Source organism: Mesoplodon bidens (assembly GCF_964165515.1).
Source record: "Mesoplodon bidens genome assembly, contig: HAP1_SCAFFOLD_116, whole genome shotgun sequence".
NCBI classification, from domain to species: Eukaryota; Metazoa; Chordata; class Mammalia; order Artiodactyla; family Ziphiidae; genus Mesoplodon; species Mesoplodon bidens.
In genome coordinates, this window is record NW_027672444.1 from 203,665 (window position 1) to 226,328 (window position 22,664).

At 38.5% G+C, this 22,664-nt stretch overlaps 1 protein-coding gene and 1 pseudogene across 2 annotated transcripts in view; one reads left to right on the forward strand and one right to left on the reverse strand.

The window, feature by feature from the left end:
- Positions 1-22,664, reverse strand: part of LOC308610196 (forkhead-associated domain-containing protein 1-like) — a 191,321-nt gene that overhangs the window by 57,116 nt on the left and 111,541 nt on the right. The window lies entirely within an intron of this gene.
- LOC308610193 (centrosomal protein of 78 kDa-like) overlaps positions 1-22,664 on the forward strand; it is a 28,974-nt pseudogene that overhangs the window by 3,688 nt on the left and 2,622 nt on the right. Inside the window, exons 4-9 of the transcript in view lie at positions 199-373; positions 2,378-2,484; positions 7,480-7,585; positions 10,235-10,365; positions 20,027-20,104; positions 21,566-21,732. The product of the transcript in view is annotated as a centrosomal protein of 78 kDa-like (transcript). The remainder of the gene's footprint in view (positions 1-198; positions 374-2,377; positions 2,485-7,479; positions 7,586-10,234; positions 10,366-20,026; positions 20,105-21,565; positions 21,733-22,664) is intronic.

Below are 22,664 nucleotides of genomic sequence, written 5' to 3' on the forward strand. Positions count from 1 at the left end.
AATCACTGACCGAGCAGAATCTGGGTCACTCACTGGACTCGTAAACCAGAAGTGACTGTTGAAGTTCTCAGGTTGATGCTCCTGGCATATATGCTTGATCTGTGTGTGTGTGTAAATCTCTGACATAAGAAGCCATATTCAGGCACACCCTGTTTCCTTATTCAAGCATCTTAATTTCATCCCATTAAATCTTTGAAGTATCCGACTACCAGAAGGCATGAAGAAACCTGGACTGAGAGTCTTCATTCCAGGAGACCTGATCTTGACTGCATGGCTGGTTTGAGGCGCATCACTCTGAACTGCAACCCGCTCATTGGTGACCTGGGTGCAAGTGCTTTGGCAGAATCTCTTAGTGAGGATTTATGGCTTAGAGGGAAATTCTAAAATTGAAAATATTGAATGTTTAATATGAAATATGCTTAGCTTTTGGCATGATACTATTGTGATAGGATTTTTTAAAGCCTCATTTTACTGATAGCTTTTATTTTGCTTTTCAACTTTCTCTAAGAGTCGCATATATCCTTTACAGAAAATACAGAGTAACAAGAGAACCTATAATTTTAATACCCAGATATAATCACTGTTCATTTTGGCGTATATACTTTCAGTCTTTTTTTCTTCTACAAATATATATGTACACTTAGGGATTACAAAAATAGAATTGTAGTATACTTGCTATTTCACATTCCTGCTTTTTTCACTTAAAGATGTATCATGTAGTATTGCGTCGTATTGATGTCCCATAGTTTAATCAATTCTTTGCAATTCTATTTAGACAGTTTGTTTGCTTTTCCCTGTCAGAAACAATGTGAATACGTTGTATATACATCTCTGTGTGCATCGGGCTTACTTCTGTAGAATAAGGTACTACAAGTGGAATGACTAAGTGTGACCTATTTTTAAGACATTTGATACACATGGCCAAATTACCACCCAGAAAGGCTATGCCAATTTGTAGTCCACCCCAACAGTAGATGGGAAGCCTGCCTCTCACAAACACTGGCCTGTAGCACTTGTAAAAAAATGTGAAACTACAAAAATGAGTACCTCTCCATTTTCTATGCAAGTGGGATTACTCCAAATTTTATAACTTTTTTCAATTAATTTAGTATGAGCATTTTAGCAAGTCAGTAAATTTGTATCTCCTACATCATTTTTTGTGATTGTTCAGTATTCCATTATATGAATATGCCACAGTGCACATAGCTTATCCATTCTTGTATATAAGCTTTGTCCAGTTTTTCAGTTACAAAGAGTACTCTGATATATATCCTTACCTATATCTCTGACTATTTCTTTTGGTTAAATTCTTAGAAAGAGAGTTGTTGGATCCAAAGTGTATAGACATTATTTAAAGGCTTTTCTTACAGAATCGTGGCTTCATCTGATAGGAGAATAACCACATTTTGTTTTATTTTGTATTCATTTGATTGACTGGTGAGGTTTACTGGCTGTTTGTATTACTTTGGCTATTTGGTTAATTATACCCTGTGTCCATTCTTCTGTAGTGAGAGTTTGTAAGGGTTGTATCATATCCTGTCAGATCCGTATGTCTGACTTGCTATTTCTGTGCGTCATGGGGGTGTTGAAAGACTCCAGTTATTTTAATGTGATGGTCCACACAACACTTAAACAAAAGACTCATGATAGTTTCCTTTCCTGTAATATTTTTTAATCCCTGTGCTTTAGTGATGATCCCTTTGGTTTAAATGAGTAGGTTGTTCAGCCCCAGAACTACTAGAATTCATGATCAGTTTTTCTGGTTTTTGTCTGACCTTTTACTGCGAGGGTTCTTGACCATCATACTTTCATGATAGGTTTTTAGTATGTATTCTCTATTCACACATTGTTGAAAGTTTTTATTATTTGTATCCTCTTAGACTTGTCTTTTTTTCCTCTAAAACTAACAGTTATTACATTTCTTCTATTTTGTTTTCCCCTTTGAACTAGTTTCAAGTGTGATTTGGAGCTGAAGATCATGATCAAAAGAATGCAGTGCATTTCTGAGCTCCACCAGGTTTTGCTTGTGAGGTTTACATGCCCCTGCCGCCCTTGCTAATTATGAACTGAGATTCATTTTGTGATGCTTTTTGCTCATAGGTTATATACAGTTATTCTTCAGTTCTGTAATTGTAAAATCTGTTGTCTGATCTATTGGTACTAAAGCCAGGGTTATCATTGCACATCCAAGAAGAGGTTTTTAAATTGGATTATGCATTATGTGTGTGCGTATATGTCTCTGTTTTTTTCCATACCCAAAATTACAAACCTGCCATGACTTGTCTTGTGCAGGACTCTTCCACACGTGAGAAAATGAGAGTTGTCTATATGTTAAATCTGTAGAGTTAGCAAGTGACCTTTTGTCTTTCATCGAAAGCACTTGACCTGCAGCAGTGCGGCCTCACCAGTGAAGGAGCAAAGGCTTTACTAAAGGCCCTTGAAACCAACAGAACTCTGCTCGTTCTGGATATAATAAAAAATCTGCTGGTTGGTATGTGGTCACTTTTTTAAAATTGATAAACACATAGCAAAACAAAAAGAATTTGTTCAGGTATTGACAGTTTTTTAAAACTTAATGTGTTTAACTTTCCTCATCATATCCAGTTGGCCCTTGAACAACGTGGGGTTAGGGGTGTCGACCCCTACGCAGTTGAAGATCTGGGTATAAGTTTATAGTCAGTGGTTCCACATCTGTGGATTCAACCAGCCTTGGATCATGTAGGACGATAGTACCTATGTACTGAAAACTATGCGTGTGTCAGTGGACCCGCGAGGTTCAAACCCATGTTGTTCAAGCTTCAACTGTACTTTTCTAGTGTTGCACTTCCCTTATGTTTTTAGCAGCTACTGTACTAATTAAAGTGAATTATACTTGTCAATTTTTCTTATCTCTACTCTGAATAGAGGTGAACCTAGATACTAAGCCTGCTTCCACCAAGAGCATTCTTTCTTTCCTGTGCAGCCTCTGAATTCTTGCCAGGAGTACTTTATTCATTTGTCAGATTCACAAGTAAGTTTGTAATCATCTTCTGTGTGCCAGAGATGGGTTTAGGGACCACGGATAAAGCAGTGAACCAGACAGACAAAAGTCTTGCCCTCATGGAGCTTACATTCTAGTGAAGGAGATCAGATAGAAATGAGTAAACAGATAAGTCATATAATTTTAGAGGGTAGGAAGTGCAAAAATATCTTAATGTAAGGAGAGTGAGGGAGAGCAGGTAGGACTCCATTGGATAGGTTTGTTAGGGGACAGCTTCACTGGAGAAGTGGCATTTGAACGGAGACCTGAATGAAGAGAGGAGCAAGCCATGGAAGATGTGGAGTAAGCACATTCCAGGACAAGGAGGCAATGAGTATGTAGGCATGTAGGTGGGTGGAGTATTTAAGGAAAAGCAAGGAGGCCAATCTGGGCAGAGTACTGAGTGAAGAAGAATGTGGTAGGACATGAGGTCAAGGAGCTAGCCAGGGGTCTGCTCTTGTAAAGTCTTGAAGGCCAGAGTAAAGCTGTGGATTATTCTAAATGAGTAGAGGGGTTTGAACTGGAAAAAGGCATGATCCAAATCGTATCTGAATAAGGTGACCTGGTATAGAGAAGGGACTTGGGAGGATAAAGAAGAGGTACAGGGGTCTTCCCTGGTGGCGCACTGATTGAGAATCCACCTGCCAATGCAGCGGACGCGGGTTCGTGCCCCGGTCCGGGAAGATCCCACATGCCGCGGAGCGACTGGGCCCGTGAGCCATGGCCGCTGAGCCTGCACGTCTGGAGCCTGTGCTCTGCAACGGGAGAGGCCACAACTGTGAGAGGCCCGTGTACCGCAAAATAAATAAATAAATAAATAAAGAGGAATAGGGAGACCAGTTAGGAGACTATCACAGTGCTCCAAATAAGAGATGTTTATGGCCTAGGTTAGGTTGGAAGTTTGCAGCAAGTGAAAAGTGGTTGAATTCAGGTTGTGTTTTGAGGGTGTAGCTCTCAAGACCTGCAGATAGATGTGAGGTATGAAGGAAATAGTAACAAGGAGACAAGTCGTTGATGATTATGTGTGCAACTGGGTAGTATCACTTAGAAGAAGGGGGCTGATGGGAGGAGCAGCTTTTGAGGGAATATCAGGACTTGGTTTGTTATCTTGGATGCCCTGGTTTGATATCTTAGATGCTCTTTAGGTATCTAAGCGTCTGGACGGTGCTCAGACTGTACTTTGTATCCAAAGGTATCCAAAGCCACTTCAGATGCAAAATGTTTCAAGTTGACCTTTGCTGCTGCCAAAATAGTAGCCACTGTGGGCAGTCTGCAAGATGGCATCTTAGGTTTCTGAGGAAGAAATTAGAATACACAAAGGGGGAAATAAGTGTATAATTATATAATGTAGATTTCATATTTAAATGTCTGGGAAAAGCAATAATTAGTTGGCTTTTGGTTTTAAATGGAAATAGCCACTCATTGGAAAATAATTACTCTAATTTCAATTCATTTTACTTTAGATCATTCTGTGATGAAAACAGTTACCAAACAAGTTCTCCAGATGGAAGGAGTGCCAAGTCAGAGGTATATAACATGTTTCAGTTCTCTCGGAAGAATTCCTCTTTAATGGCTTGGTTTTCTTTCTTTCTTAAAAGAAAATTATCAAGGTACTTTCTGCCATCTTAAAACTAAGATTTGAGTCAAATCAAATGGCTTTTCTGTTTTTGAAAATGTTGTGTGATGCTTTAATTTAGGTTCCCAGATATGCAGATTGAAAACCTTTTAACTTCTTATTTTCTGTAACATATTATCGTTAGTCACAATAGTCTTTTTTTTTTGGAGATAAGAATGAATAGCAGGAGCAGCATTTGTGAAACCAAATCTAATATGAAACTGACTCTTTCTTGTGAGTAAATTTGAATTTTGAAACAGCAAAACAATAAGGTTTAATAAAAAGCAAAATAAATTGTTTATGTTTATGATCTGCCAATTTCCCACAAAGAGTTTTGTGGTGACTTTAGTTATATACCAGATACATTAAAATCACCAGTGGACAACACATCTTTTATTCAGGTGCCCTCTGAAAGTTTTAAAACTTTGTTGACTTCATATCACTGAACGGTCCACTTTAAAATGGTTAAAATTATAAATTTTCTGTTTTGTGTCGTTTACCACAATTTTTAAAAAATGTGTTGTTTGAAGATTTTTGGGGTTTATAAAGGTATTGTATTAGCATAAAAAAGAAAAATTTAAGAGACCACCTCTAATCCCATTATCCTATCAAGCAATATTTACATTTTAATTTTCTCTTCCTGCTGTCTATAAACATAGTTCCACATAGCTTCATTATAATTTGCCATTCTTATCTTTTCATACTAAATTTCAATTCTGTAATTCATAGTTATACTTTTTCACATTGCATTCACAAGGTTTCATTGAGTTGGTCAAGTTTTTAAATTGGTGAAAAATTGGAAATAACCTAAAATAAACTATTGTAAACATCTTCATAAATACAGCTTTTTTTTTTCTACTTAAAGTTGTATGTTTTTGATTCTCTATTCATCAACTTGCTTGGACAACAGTGTATTAAATAAGTTGTTAAGAGTGTTTATGAAGTCAAAAAAAAGCTTATGATCGTCTGCCAATTGTTATTTCAAGAGAGTGATATTTTAATAATCAAATAGTACATTCAAAGAAGTTAAGATTTGTGATATCACACTAATTAGATATTATTATTAAAAATTTATATCATATGTAAAGCATTCTTAAAATAGCTACCTTGACTTTTGCTATGATATTAGAAATGGAAATCTATATAAATAAAACATGTATATGTAAAACATATTAGGAATTCTGTAAAACTAGTACAGAATAATAGGGCATCATGGAATGAGAACAGTTAAACATTTTTTTTTAGTTAGCATGATTAAACAAAGTGGAAATGTAACTGAAGTATACAAACTCATTGAGCTCTTTTAAGAGTAATTTTATTTCTTGGGCTTTTTTTTGTGTTTGCCTCAGTTATTTGGAGACATAGAAGTAAGCCAAATCAGTATCTGGGTATATACCTAGATCCAGGTGAGTATAGGGGTGAAATAATGGTGTGAATTGTGTCACATTTATATTGTACTTATGTATGCCTAATAAAAGATGGGAACTTTTATTAGAAATTTTTTAATCTCCTAACAAGAAAAGTGTAATTAAAAAAATTTTAATACAAATGTATTTGCATTAGTTTCTGAAAGGAAAGGAAGGGTATACACATACATACCATATGCATACAAACATTTTTTTTGATGGCAATTAAGTTAAAACACAATAAAATAGCACAAAATGAACTGAGCTCCTATATATTTTTAAGAGGCATGTAAATCACACAGGATCGTGTGTTGATTATCAATAAGCTACACTCTATGAAATATTTGTCCTATATTACCGCATACACTCCATTTTACCCTGCATCCTAATGCTGCTAAAATATAGTAGAAAGCAGCAGCATAGCACAGGGAGATCAGCTTGGTGCTTTGCGATGACCTAGAGGGGTGGGATAGGGAGGGTGGGAGGGAGGCTCAAGAGGGTGGGATATGGGGACATGTGTATGCATATGGCTGATTCGCTTTGTTGTGTAACAGAAACTAACACAGAATTGTGAAGCAATTATACTCCAATCAAGATCTATTAAAATAAATAAATAAAATAACATAAAATACAGTAGCTTTGAAGGATAAATATAACCATTTTAACCTATGATGTTTGTTTTCAGTAAATTCAAATTAAATATTTAAATGTGAATTTTAATATATGGCTTGTTCTAAGTAAAATATTAACACGTAGGTCTAGTTTTTGCAACCAAATGCCTCTTTACTACTGAAATATAGGGTAAGTCTCCACATTTCACTCTTTCATCCAGTGGGTTTCATTTGTTTTTTTGTGTGTTTTCTATATGAAATCAAAGGAGCAGTGAAGGTTGACAGGCTTATAGGAGGGTAAAATTGACTCACCTACCCCCCAGCAACTTGCAGCCTTATAACTTGTATTGTTTTTACATAGAAAAATTCATCTTAAATTTAACTTTTGGTCTACTTCTGAAGATTCTGTTTGGTAGAAGTCATGGGTGTATCTGTGTTTCTGTGTCCTTGAGATTCAGAAATGCCAAAGGTGTTCTACGATTCAGGAAACTTGAGTGTTTCTACATGATACATAAAATGTATCATACTTTGGGATTTTTTTTAAACTTTTATTTTTGCATTTCTGCACATCTCAATACTTTTGTTTTAGTTAAAATAACTTGTTACTGTAGAGAACTTATATTTTTTTAAAATGCTGGCTTATGTAAAACCTTTGTACAAAACCGATCCTCTTTTTAATGGGCTTGGCATCATTGTCAAGTGCCTTTTTGATTCCTTTCGACGTGTGCACGTGTGACATTTGCTCTGTAGACCTTTGGTGCATCTTGATTCCTTGTTTTCATGCTTTGTCAAACGTAGTCTTGGCCACAAAGAAGCCTGTAAGTAATGGAAGGAAACACTCTGCTGGTCAAGAATGTTACCCTCCTGAAGCGCTACCACCTGGAGTGTCTGGTTTCCGGCCATTGTGTCCTGCAGAAAGTGCAAAAAGCAACAGGTAACCTGTTTGCATTCCCTGTCTTTTTCAGTCATTTAGAGTTCTTTATTTTGGAACTTGTATTATGTGGGTGGTCTCTGGTGCTTTGTGTAGGGAAAAAAGGTAACTCACACATGGCTTCTGCCTAATGAGCCTTCTAAGGAAGAAAAATTAAAAGTAATTGGGAGTTTCAAGTTGTTTCTCAAGTGTCACAACAGAGGTAACTCCGTGGGAGTCTTGAGGAGACTAAAATGATCACCAATTGTGCATGTGAGAAAAGTTTCATTAAAGGCAGATGTAGTTGAGCGAAGCCCTACAGCACAGAAGTAGGAATTTGGATACGTACGAATGGGAAAAAAGACATTTTAGGCATGGGAAATAGTTTAATGCAGAATGGATGAAAAATATGCATTAGACCTCTTCTAAATCAACTGGCTTATTAACTCAGTAAATCAGATTTAGTGAGTCAAACTAGCATTACCTGATTTCTTATCCAGGGGATAGCTGTTCATAGTAATATTTGTCACAGAACAGTAAATAAAATGGTTGAATTATAGCTTTAGGCTTGCTAAGTGAAATAGATGGCTCTAGATGATCTTCAGGTGACTTACTTGGTAGTAATCAGGAAATTGGGGATTAACAATTGCTTAAGAAAACAAAGAGAATTGATTTTAAATAGTACTTGAAGTAGTTCCTGTGTAAAATATCTGTTCAGTTGCTCATGTTAAATGGATGTTTCTAATCCCCACTGGACAACTGACTACTTTTTTGCAAATGGTAATGTGAATTGCTGTTGCATAAACTATAGTGTTGAATCCCCAGTATTTGCACTTGAGTTTCACAGCTCTGTGGTTTCCTGTCTTCTTCCTGAGACACTTAATTGCAGGTCCATCCTCGTCACACAGGGTGGTAAATTAGAGAACGATTAATATCACCATTTAAAGAAGAGAGGCTGACATCTCAACCGTCCTGAACATAGGAGCTGAAGGGGCCTCTCAGCAGTTCAGAGAGTGATTACCAAGCCAGTAGGCTGAATTCTGTTGTGTTTTCTCCGTAGCAGAGCCCTCCAGGTCCTTGTTTTGAGCTTATTTATTTTTATACACAATTCTGTATGGATACTGTTCATACTACTAAATAGTTGTATTAACTGGGTTTAACTGGTGATGTATTTACATGAAGATCTAACTTCGTTTTGTTGCTATCTTTTTAGGGGCTTTCCATTCATCAAAGCTCGTGATGTATGTAATCAGTTGGTGGTGTGTAGCTATCATATTTATGATATATAGGGCTTGAATTGGGAAAGGTGGATGGTCATTCTTCTTGCTTTTTAAACTGACAGAGCCTTACAAGAAGCATTTCCCTCTCTGAAATAAATCCATGTAAAACATGTTTGGTCGCTCTCCCAATGCAACTGTGTAGTTGTGTGGATTTGGCACATAACGGGCAGCCTTGTGGTGATGTCTGTAAACAAGGAATCCTGTTTTCCAGTCCGCAAATCAGCTGTTACCCAGTGAAACGAACTTGACTGCCATTTCTGACCCCTCACATGGAGCTGTCATACTCAAGAATGTTCACATATTTTCAAGAAACGTTGTTTGCGGGCTATATGTACAAATTCCTGATCTGAAAGCCAATATAAAGCAACATCTCCCAAACCTCTGCTCTCTCACCAAGGCCACACACATTCCCTCGCTTATGGCCTCGTGGCAAGCGAATACTGTCAGTATCAGATTCTCCTTCCCAGTGGTCTTGGGAGACTGCATAGTGGCTCTGTGAAAGGGACCACTGCTGAGGTTGAGAGAAGAGCATCTTGGGTGTCAGTCCTGGCCTTGCATTCCCAGAGAGAGGGGTGTGCACCACGTTCTCTTGTTAGGGTTTTCCTATGCTGCAGGGTTTGCTGCTTGTTGTCAAAATGATGTCCTAGTGACTTGTCTTCTTCGTGGTTATATAATCCCAGCACACTTCTTTATGATCTGTAAACTTTTATGGGGTTGTGGCCAGGTCAGTTTTTAAATGTTTGGAAATGTCCTATTGAACAACATTGCAGTGGCAGTGAAGCTTGCTGGGAGAATTGTTGCCCTAGTTTTGGCTTAAGGGTGGTGAGAAGATGAAATTTTTGATGGGTCAGTTTTAGTTGTGTATGTGTATGTGATTTATTTTTTTAAATTCTAATGTCTATTATTCACAGCTTAGATATGTTGACTTCCTGATTATTCATCAGTCCCTTTACTGATGTATTTTCCTCTGAAAAACTACATTTTCTTCCAGACTGTTTTTGTCTGATGGTGAAGAATAAATTTTTCATTGGCAGTATAAAGTTGATCTGAGAAAAAATGTTTACCTTGGATCTTCACTTGGCTTCTGTGAAAGAAACTTAGTAAAATAATATGGGCAATTCCCATTACTAATCCTAACCACGTACAACAGAGGTCTGTACAGTAACATAGCAAAAATAAGTTACTGTACTTTTACTTAGTCATTGCCTGTTTTACACTAAAGAGCAGTGAGAGACATTTATAAAGAATGATACCTCAGATCACTTTTGTTAAATGTCCTCTAATATTTGGATATTTGGTATCTGGCTTGTGTTGTCTTTTATGCAATCTTGTCTTCTTTCTTTGCACTTCAGTTTAACAACTCTATGGTTTCCTATCTTCCTGTGACACTCAGGTCCATCAGAATTTCCTGTGACGGTGACAGTAGGGAGTCCTTCCTCCTCAGAAATCGAAGAGGTCGATGATTCCTCAGAACGTGTTCAGGAGGAGCCAGAGAAAATCCATTTGAAACAAGAAGTATTGCAGGTACAAAGTTATCACTTTAAAGCTATAGAGAAGATTATTTTTCAAACGGAAGGCTGATTGCAACACAGCACAGCTTGTGTGAGGGTTCTGTTTTCTCATGCCATCTGCATTGTATCCCCTTGAATGATTCCTTAAGCTTAGACCAAGGTGAATGGTGGACATTTGAACTCTAAGAAATTAAAATCAAAACATGTTGTTAGTAATATATTTTCCTTTCCTTAGAACCTTAGTATATTAGATTTAGGGAGAACCTTAGTGATCATAAGATAAGGAAATTGAGTTCTGAATGAATACAGTCAGCTGATTCAGTGCTCTTGTTTTACAGATGAGAAAATGGACAGTTCTAGTTGAACTCTCTTTTTATAAGAGGAAAATATGGCCTCATTTTAAATAAAAGTAAAGTTGAAAAAAGTTTTGATGTTGATAGTCTCCTTTCCTAAAATCAAAAATATCAAGAAGCTACATTCTATTACCAAATCATCCTGACCTCTAATGTCATTCCTTACTTTTGTTTGTATGGACAGAAAAGAAAAATTGATTTTTATAAGAAATTTTTACACCTCAAAATTAATATATTTATTTTATTTCAACTTTAATGCAGAGCTGAACATTTCTAGTAAATAAAGGAACACCATTTGTGGGGGACCTTGTTTTTGTGCTACAAAGTCCATGTTTAATTTTTTAAAATTATTTAGTATGATTTTCTCTTCATATGAAACATGACACTTGACAGGTTTCAGAACTATTTATCCCATTATTGTACGACTACGGGAATTACTCTTTGATTTTCAAAAGAGAAAGTTAGATTTTTATTTTTTAATTAAAATTAATGATAATATAGAGAAATTTTAAGAAAAGAACTTAGAAAATTATGAAATGTTAGAGTAGGAGAAATCTATAGTTCCTGTAGAGTTACTCCCTTTCGTTTTATAAATGAGCACCTACAATTTGTAGAACGTAAGTGGTTTATTAGTAAATGGCAGAGTATGACAAGACCCTAGAGCATCCAACCTGCATTCCTTGTTATTTTAGATGTGGTGTATTCATTTCCTTCACGAATAGACCACAAGATTGTATTTGTAAAAGCAGTAATAGACACTGGGGAAGTCCAAGAAGTTTAAACACTGGGACCACAGAATAGCAGATTCAGAATGCACTGAGATCTTTTAGCTCTTCTCTGTTTTGTTGTTTTTTTTTTTTTTGCGGTATGTGGGCCTCTCACTGTTGTGGCCTCTCCCGTCGAGGAGCACAGGCTCCGGACGCGCAGGCTCAACGGCCATGGCTCATGGGCCCAGCCGCTCCGCGGCATGTGGGATCCTCCCAGACCGGGACACAAACCCGTGTCCCCTGCATCGGCAGGCGGACTCCCAACCACTGCGCCACCAGGGAAGTCCTCTTCTCTGTTTTGACAAGACACTACAGTGATGGTATCAAAGTGTTTAAGTATATATGCCCACAACAATCAAGAGATTTCAACATAGTTTTGAAAGACAGAAGACAGGTGGAAGAGTATGAAACTGAAGCAGTAGAACAGAGGAAAAGCATCACCTAGAATATGCACAGGGACCACGTGCAACTGAGGAGGATTCTGACCCCACCTGAAAAAGTAGCCCCATGCTCAGGTGCGCATGTAGGAGAGAGGGTGGAGTTAGTTAAAAGTGTGACTGAGATAGGGGAGCTCATTGAAGGGTTGTGTTTGGAGGAGTGGACTCCCAGCCCCGCCCTCACCCTCCTGAAATGAGATGATTTCATTTTGAAAACAGTGAAACTGGCGAGAACTGGGGCAGCTAGTATGAGTTTTTACACCCTAGAAAACTGTGTTTGGGGGAGATCCTGTTACAGTTACTGCCCGCTTCTTCCTTCATAAGAAGCCAATCAATCGTTGACTTCAGGGAGCTTCCTGCGCTCATTCTTAAATAGAAAATAAGTGTCATTTGCCTGTTGAGTAAAGCTTACAACATGAGAGAGGGGGAAAGAGTGCAAACATATCCTAGTAGGACCAGGGACAATTTAGGGAACAGAATAATTTAAGAAAAAACCCTAATTAGTATCCTGAGAGAGGTTTAGAAAGAGCTAGCAACTATAAAATAAGACAAGGGTATTAATGAAAAGGAGAATGGTCAGAAAGCAAGAGAGTTCTCCTGGAAATGAAAATATGGGTGCTGAAATAAATTCAGTAGGAATTTAAAAAATTTCTCAGTATATAAGAAACAAAGACACAATGGAAAATATGATAGAAATATGTTAGAGAGGCTGCATCTGGGAGATCCCACATGTTACTATTAGAAACTCCAGACCCAGAAAAACAATGGAGGGAAGCTGTCAAAGGGCAACAAAATTCCCCACAGCTGAAAGTAGACATCAGGCCTCAGATTGAAAATAGTTACGCAAGATGAGCAAGAATAGACTCATACCTAGGCACCCTTCATTGTGAAACTTTCAAATACTTAAAAAATAAATTAAAATAGAATAAAATACTGAGAGGATACATCCATTCCAGAGAGAAAAATACTGGTCACCTAAAAAAAAAGGTTAAAATCTGACTTTATCATACTTGTCATGAGCACCATGGATCCTGGAAGGCATTAGAAAGATACCTCCAAAGTTTTTCAGGCACATAATTTTCACCCTAGGGGTTTGTATCCAGCCAAACTATCAGTCATACGTGGAAGCTGAAGAAGATATTTTGTACCCAAAGAAATTTGAAAAATTGACCTCCTGTGCTACACCTTAAGCTATTTATAGACATAATCCAGCAAAATGAGGCAATAAACCAAGAAGGAAGGTAATAGGGGATTCAGTGCAGATTGCAGCTAGTCTAGAGTGGAGAGGCTTCTATTGATTGTGTGATTGAGAGCTTAGAAACACCTTGAGGCATATTGTACTTACTAGGTGTTAGGCACTGTTGGAAGGGAGGAGGGAGAGGAAGAGGAGAAGGAACTTGAACTCCAGAGGAGAAAAGGCTATACGGACATAAACCTGAAGCACACTGAACTATGGTTGATTTTTAACCTAGTATTGGTGAGGAAGGGAAGAATCCACTTCAACTTGACACTATAGATGTCCCCCTTTTCAGTGACACACAGGGGTAATGACCACGTATCTAATTTGTTGTCCAAACCAGAACTGGTCCAAACTCCTTACACTTCAATAGTGTAAGGAGGCGCTCTAATGCTGTAACATCAGGACAACAGGTATAAACTGGAACAGCCAAAGGCGGCTTGGGGTATGTGGTCACCCTGCACAAGGGCAGTGACACTGGCACAGTATGGAACGAGGTGTAGTCTATACACAGAGACACAGTACATCTGCAGTGGGCAATATTAATTTCATTGTAATAATGGCAATACTGTCTTGGTTTGCAGCTTTTATTGTCAACTTGCATGTAATCACAAATAACTAAAGTAAACTATACTTAGTATGTATTAGTATTAACTTGGTATGTACTGAAATGTATTGTGTACTAGTATGTACTTAGTATATATTAGGCTCTAAGTGTTTTTGCATATATTAACTCATTTAATCCTCTGAATAGCCTTATGAGGTTGGTGCTAATATCATTCCCACTTTTGAGAACAGGAAGCTAAGACAGGGAAGGAACTTGCCCAGGCTGTACCTAATTTAAGGTTGGATCGAGGCTTTGAGTTTAGGCTCTCTGCCAGTTCTCTTAAACCTTACTCCGTACTGACTCTCAAATAACAGAAGACTTAACTGCACATAGAACAGAATATAAATTTCAACTTTGACAACATAACAGCTAGGTTTGGAAGGTAGACAGAAGGTAGAAAAAAGGGAAGATGCTATGAATGTCCTCATTTTACAAAGCGTGACGTTGAGAGAGTTTCTAGTTGATCAACAATGTAGGTTTTTAAGTATATCACTACAAGTGAAAGAGATCATGAGCAGTGGAATAACTCATGATGACATAACTTTACTGAGCAGTGTGGACGTAGGAAAGAGTGTAGAGGAACTAAACGCTTATTAGTAAGTTAGAAAGTGAACAGATAATGCCTCCAATTTAGTGAGAAAATAGTCATGGAAGAGTATTACTTGGAAATGGAGAAGAATTCAAAATAACAATAGTTGGACCTCCCTGATGGTGCAGTGGTTAAGAAACTGCCTGCCAAGGCAGGGGACACGGGTTCGAGCCCTGGTCCGGGAAGATCCCACATGCCACGGAGCAGCGATGCCCGTGCACCAGAACTACGGAGCCTGTGCTCTAGAGCCCGTGAACCACAACTACTGAGCCCATGTGCCACAACTACTGAAGCCTGCGCGCCTAGATCCTGTGCTTCATAACAAGAGAAGCCACCGCAATGAAGAGTAGCCCCCACTCGCCGCAACTAGAGAAAACCTGCACTGCCCGCAGCAACGAAGACCCAATACAGCCAAAAGTAAATAATAATAATAAAATAATAAAAAATAACAATAGTTGACGTAAACCTCATAAAAAAGGAAATCCATACAGCCAGTAAACACAGAAAAGTGTACGACTTCATTAAGTAACAAGTGAAAAGTGAGTCAAAACCAAGGAAACTACATGTCAATCAGATTGACAAATACATAAATAAAAAGTCTGGTAGTATCAGGTATTGTAGACCTGAAGTACTATGGGAATCTTCTACCCTGTTTATACTGGAGTATAAATCGACACAACTACTTTGGAAAGCATTTAGCCCTCTCCATCACCTGAAGGTATATAAATAGCCTGTGAGCCAGCAGCCCTCACCCCCGCCCTGTGTAAATGCACCAGAATAACGGGTACAGCAGGATTCCTGTCCATGATTTGCATTAGCACAAACTGAAAGCAAACCAAATGTCCATTAAGAGTCAAAAATTAAATAAATGATGTGTATTTGTACAGTGGGAAAACTCTCCAGCAATAAAATTGAATGAACTAGAGCTACAGGCAGCAATGTGGATGAATTTTTTAAACCAATGTTGAGAGAAAGAAATAAGATAGAAAAGACTTCATATACTATGATCCTGTACATAAAGTTAGATGTTGACACAACTAAACTCTTTTGTTAGGGATGCATGCAGGTTAAAGGAAATGACTGTCAAGAAGTGAGGTTGGTGTTTAACCGGGAAGAAGGAAGGAGCTTGTGATGAGAAAAGGATATGGGGGGTTTTTGCGATGCTGACAGATTCTAGTAGTGCTTATGTAAGTATTCTCTTTTTATTTGTCACATTGACAGTTTTGTTCTGTGCACTTCTCAGTACACATATCGTATTTTACAATTAAAAACTGCGTAAAGAATCGGTCGATTCTTGAGTGCTGGATGTGGGAGTGGGATGAGACCGTTTCATTTTAAGTCCTTCACTACTGTTTGCATTCGCATGTTCATTCATTCAGCATTAATTGCACATATTCTATGTACCAAGCACTCTTCTAATTTTATATGTGTTTTAACTCATGTAATTCTCACAAGAGCTCTGTAATATGGGAGCTTATCTCCATTTTATAGATGAGGAAGTTGAGGCCTAGAGTTATAGAACTTGTCCAAGGTTATGTAGCTAATGGGTAGTGCCAGGCCCATTTGCCTCAGAGAATCTGAATATTTACAATATAATCTAAAAGAGAAATTTAATGACTAATTATAAGCAAAAAAATTGCACATTAAAGAAGATGACAAGTTTTCATCTATCCAGTTAGAGAAAAACACACAGTCTGTCTTTCACACACGTACATCTTATATGTATGTGTGTGGCAGGGATTCTCCTTATTAAGCAATTATTTATTGACCGTCTACGTTGTGCTAGGCACAGGTGCTGGGGATAAACCTTAATAAAATACACCCCCTATCTTCAAATAACTTGCACTCTAAGTGAGGAAGTAAGCCAACAGTTACAGTAGAGGTTATATACCAAGTGATACATCGCTGATGGCAGTGTAAAATCTCAGAAATCTTTTGGAAAGAAGTCTGGAGATAGGTACCTCAGAGCCTTAAAAATGTTCATTTGCTTTGATCTCAAACTCATTTTTATGGATTTATTGTAAGAATGTTATTCTCAATATGGAAAAAAGCCTTCATGCATAAAAACGGTTATTTTGTCTGATAATACTGAAAAGTTGGAAAGAATTTAAATCTGTAAAATGGTTAACCAGTAAACCCACTCAGTGGAATATTTTGTAGCCCACACAAAAAAATCAAGGTTATGAATCCCCTGATTATAGGAGAAATGATTGATTTCAATGTTAAATGGAGAAAAGTTGAACATAAAATTTGATATCCAATATGATGGGAGCTTTGTCCCAGAAAAATCACCCTAGCCGGTGTACAGAAGGGTGGAATGGAGAGCAGATGGCAGGAAGGAAAATTATTCCAAAGCCTTATCATTAGTCTTATTTAAGTAATAGAATATCAAGCAATTTTACTTTCTAACTTTTTTGGTTCCATATTTCCATGTAAGGGACATGAATTCTGAATACTTTGTAGGAGGAGGGTACACTTTTTCACAAAAATTGAACACTGTGTTCTAATTCCCTCCATTAGAGGGAGAAACTGTTGCATGTAATTGCACTTTGATGTGCTATTTAGAACCAGTCAGGAATTTTAGTCTACCTTCCTCTGACCGTGCTGAGGGTTTTTTGTTTTTTTGTTTATTTGTTTAGAATTTCTTTGAAATCAGTTTTAGAAGATTGATTAAACCATTATATTAAAAGTAGAGGAATTTTGCAATTTTTTTCCCTTTTTCCTCATTGAAAACTTGACTGGGATTGGTAATGAAACATTAAAGAATTTGAAGTTCTTAGACTCTCAATTTTTTAAACATGTTCTGAATATAAAAATATATGTTCATTGAGCAAATGTTTGAAAACAATGAACAACTTCTTGAAGGAAATAAAAGCCACCTCTGCATGTACACACACCTAATCTGCTCTTTTGTCTTAAAAATGTATCCGAAATATTTTGCCATGTCACTAACTACTCTTCTACATCAGAGAATTTGATTAAGCTTATGCATCATCTCCCAGGAAAAACGCACAGATATATTTTGAATGTAGCACTCCTGAAGCCCATTCATGAACTCTGGTTGAGACCTCTTGTCATTCTTAGTGGCTTCATAACGCATTCCTTCAGACGATGAGCTGTTTTTATTTAAACCAGTCCCAATTCAGAGGCTCTTAGCTTTCTTCTAGGGTTTGGTTATAACCAATCTTATGACATCATGTTGGTAGATAAATCTTTGCCCACATCTTTGATTTCCTTAGGGTAAACTCCTGATGTAGGATTGTTGTTAGGTACCAAAAGCTACTCTCCAGAAAGTGATACCAGCTCCTCTCCCAATGATGGCAGGTAATAGAGTTCCTCACTCTTTTTGTTCAAAGCAGTTAACATGTATAAATATACCTTACTGTTTTCATAAGTATAGGTATTATGATTGTTTATCACTGCATAAGAAACCAGCCCAAAACAGTGGCCTAAAACAATGACAATCATTTATTTTGTTCACGAACCTGGAGGTTGAGTAGAATATTAATTCTTTTACTACACTCTTACTGACTGAAAACAATACCTGTTTGACTAGCTCAGAGTTCTGTAGGTCAGAAGTCCAGGCACAGCGTGACTGGGCTTCCTGCTCAGATATACACGGGAACATGTGGGTTCCCTCCTGAGAGTGTTAAAGCACGTGAAATTTAAGTGTAAGATATTGAGCCCCAAACATTGGATGTTCACCATAGTTTGTGTGGGCCACAGAGCTGAAATCAAGATGTCAGTCTGGCTGTGTTAGCGTCCAGAGGCTCTGGGAAAGAATGCCTACAGGCTTCTTCCGGCTTGTTGGCATAATTCAGATTCTGCAGTTGCAGGACAGAGGTCCCCATTTCCTTGCTGGCTGTCAGTCGGGGGAGAGTTTCAGCTCCTAGAGGCCTCTCGCTTGCCTTCTCTGCCGCAGCATTGGACTTCTTCAGAGCCAGCAATGGAGAGTCTCCCTTTTGTCCCTTTTGTACTTCAATTCAGGAAGAGTTCAGGTCCTTTTCATGGGGTGCCTGAGTAGGCCACATCCACCTAAAATAATCTCCCTATCTTAAAAGATCAACTGATTTTGAACCTTAATTCCATGTGCAAAATCCCTTCACTACAGCACCTACATTTAGAGTTTGATTGGATAAGTGGAAGGTTTGTGTACTTCAGTAAGTGGTCATCTTGGGGGCTCTGTCAGAATTCTGCCTATTGCAAGCAGTGTCCCCACTTCAAGGACCGAAGTGTCTTAGTTCCTAAAACTCCTAAGATAGTTTATCAGTGTTCATTTTATTTCAGTGACCTTGGTGAAGGGAAGACTACCACTTCCGTGAGCAGGAATGGCAGCCAGCTTCCTGAGTCCACAGTGTGGCTCTGCTACTTAGTGGTGTGACCTTGGCTGTGCTGCTCTACTTACTCTACTTCTCTGCCTCTGTTTCCCTCATCTGTAAAATAACATGGAGTTAGTGATCGTTCTTTCCTCGTACGATTTTTTTAATAAATTTATTTTATTTATCTATTTTTGGCTGCGCTGGGTGTTTGATATTGCTCACGGGCTTTCTCTGCTTGCGTCGAGCGGCGGCTACACTTCGTAGTGGTGTGCGGGCTTCTCATTGCGGTGGTTTCTCTTTTTGCAGAGCACGGGCTCTAGGCGCGCAGGCTTCAGTAGTTGTGGCACGCGGGCTCAGTAGTTGTGGCACGTGGGTTCTAGAGCGTAGGCTCAGTAGTCGTGACGCACAGGCTTAGTTGTTCTGAGGCATGTGGGTTCTTCCTGGACTAGGGCTCGAACCCGTGTCCCCTGCACTGGCAAGCGGATTCTTAACCACTGTGCCAGTAGGGAAGCCCCCTCTTAGGGTTTTGATGATTCGATTATTTAATACCCAGGGAACTCCAGGAACAGTGCTTGACTGTAAATTGCTTTAAAAGTGATTACTTTTTTATTATTTTTTATTTTATTATTTTTTTAAAGTTTTTTTGGGGGGGCAATTTATTTTTATTTATTTATTTATTTATTTATTTATTTATGGCTGTGTTGGGTCTTCGTTTCTGTACTAGGGCTTTCTCTAGTTGCAGCAAGCGGGGGCCACTCTTCATCACGGTGCGCGGGCCTCTCACTATCGCGGCCTCTCTTGTTGTGGAGCACAGGTTCCAGACACGCAGGCTCAGTAGTTGTGGCACACGGGCTTAGTTGCTCCGTGGCATGTGGGATCCTCCCAGACCAGGGCTCGAACCCGTGTCCCCTGCATTGGCAGGCAGATTCCGAACCACTGTGCCACCAGGAAAGCCCCAGTGATTACTTTTTTAAAACATGCTTTTGAATCTGCAATTATGCAATTCAGGTATGCTAAGCAGGTTCGTTAATAGGACTTCCTGCTATAAAGAGACCCACAAATAAAAATAGAATTTTTCTTTCTTGGTCGTAACTTCTTATTTCTGACTTACTATGTTATATGCATATGCCTTTTATGGTGGCCTGCCACAAATTTATGTTGGAAAGAGTGGAATTTAAATAAATCTTTGCAAATTTGATAGATTTTGATCATTCATTTCACTGGCATGGTATGATATGACCAGTAGCAGACTAAAATCTGAGTTCACTTCTGGCTCTGCCCATAAATCCTGATGAGACCAATAGCTGGAAAGGCTTTTGGTTATTATACTATGAATTAGTTATAATATTGACTCTGTTTGCTTAGGAAACCCTGGAGGAGTGCCTAAAGCAGTTAAAGGAGGAAAGAGTAATAAGACTGAAGGCTGATAGACGAGTCAGTGAGGTAAACACGTTTCATCTGCTTTTGAGAGTGTTTTGGTTTTATTTTGATTTGATTTTAAGCCATATACACATATTTTGTAAGCTTTAAAACTGTAATATGTTGCAAATTGGTGGTATCATATGGACTTTTGCGTTTACTGGTATTTAGTGATCATATGATCTATATTCCAGAAAGCATGTTTTTAAAGATGTGAAAATCTGGTTTTGTGTATGTGTGTGTGTGTGTGTGCTTTTATATGACATTAGCTTATTTCCTGTTCATGATTCTTTGATGGAAGAAGGCACTTTCTGTGCATGTATTGTATATACAGTAACATAAAAGACATGATGAGACTCTCCTGGCAATGAATTAGGAAAGTGAATCATTTAAATAAATTTAAGATATTGGAAAACTTCTAAGAATGCAATGAAAGATAAAAATATATACTATGAGAATTACATTAGGTAATGTGCATGAAAGCAGGGCATAATCTAAAAAGTTCTATCTAAATATAATTTATCACAGGGTGAGTGTAGGGAGGAATTTTTGAAAGTGCATCCATTGGATTGGCAGACACTCATTCAATAAATGTTGAGCACCTGCTCATGTAAGGCAAAAGGGGCATCATGAACATTAACGGCCTTTCTGAGAAATACGAGAGTTGAGCTTACAGGGGGTTTTAAGTGCGTAGATGCTGAGCGGAAGGGGAAGAGTGCACGGGGGTGAATATGTTGAAGAAGCCAAAGAAAATATTGGTGATCGTACATTTAATAAATTGGGTTGGGTATGATTTAGGACTTTTAAACGTAAGCATTAGATATTTTACTCACTAAAGTTAATTCTTAACATTCAGCAGAGTTGAAATATGTTTTGTTCAAATCAGATTCTATAATTCACTTTCTAATTTAAGGGAAACTTAAAGCAGGTCATTTTCTAATGTGGAATAAGGCTCCATTATGAATTGAACCAGTTAGAAATGTGATCTTTTGTGAAAGATCATTAATAAAACGGTAACTTTGGTTTATTTATATACCACCTAAGTGTTATATAGGAAACTTTGTTGGGTGCCTGTGGGTTTTGGTTATTATGTGATATGGTCTCTGTCTTTACTGGCGGAGGGTTACATTAATTATAAATTAATTCCATTTTGAGTGTTTTAGTTTTGTACCTTGAAACTAGGCAAGACTACTTTTTGTTTGTTTTTTGTTTTTTGGGGGGTTTTTTGCGGTATGTTAGCATCTCACTGTTGTGGCCTCTCCCGTTGCGGAGCGCAGGCTCCAGACACACAGGCTCAGCGGCCATGGCTCACGGGCCCAGCCGCTACGCAGCATGTGGGATCTTCCCAGAGTGGGGCACGAACCCTGTCCCCTGCATCGGCAGGCGGACTCGCAACCACTGCGCCACCAGGGAAGCCCAAGGCAAGACTACTTTTGATGACAATGAGAAAAAATCATGTCAGACGTTTTCAGTCTTCTTGTATAGCTGGAACATGAAAATGCCCAGTTAAGAAACACAACTTTCTCTTTGTCTGAAGCCCTTCATGCCCACTCATTGACAAGCATGATCCTGGATGATGAAGGTGTTTGGGGCAGCACTGAGAATTCTTTTCAGAAGTTCCATGCTTTCCTGGTTCTCCTTAAAGATGCTGGGTTAGTTCATTTCTCTTCATGGCATTCTTCTCTTTGCGACTCTAATGGTAGTTTGCTGAGGAACTGGAGCAATTTTCATCACTTACGTGGCTATATTTAGCCAAATTTAGTGTAATTATAGGTAATGTAGTTGACATTTTAAAATGAGGAATTAAATTTTTTAAGAAATGCATATAGGGAAGCCTGCTTTGGTAGAGTGGGGAGCCCAGTATAAAAGAGTAACCTGTAGACAGAGTAATTAGTAGGTATAGTTGTTTTGTAAAGACTAAATTAAAGGCAGTTTTCATTGAAAATAGTCGGGAATGCATAAGAATTTTCCTATCTTTCACTTCTTTTGCTTGTTTGATAAGTTTGAATTAAAGTTATCTTTGCCTTAGACATAAAAATGATTATTAATCTGCAGGGGAGATAAAGGTCAGTGGTTCTCAACCGGGAGCAATTTTGCTGAAAGAGGGAAGTGGAGATTGATAGTTGATGGAGTGGTGTTTTGTCAGTGAATGAATTGGTGTTGGTGTTGGGAAGGAAGGAACAAACACATTCTTGGAAACTGGAGGAAAGGTGGTAAAGAAGTGTAGGAATGGAGGTGTGACAGGCAGTGGACAGGGTGCATGGAACATATTGAAGCTTCTAGTGAGACAGTGGGATGTCTCCTAGAGGATGAATCTGGAAAGGGCTGAGGATTTGGGGGAGATAGCGGCTTGTAGTCTGGAGTAGGATGTTAGCTTTTAAGATTTTAGAAGTAGGGCTTCCCTGGTGGCGGGGTGGTTGAGAGTCCGCCTGCCGATGCAGGGGCTACGGGTTCGTGCCCAGGTCTGGGAGGATCCCGCATGGCGCGGAGCGGCTGGGCCCGTGAGCCATGGCCGCTGAGCCTGCGCGTCCGGAGCCTGTGCTCCGCAATGGGAGAGGCCACAGGAGTGAAAGGCCCGTGTACC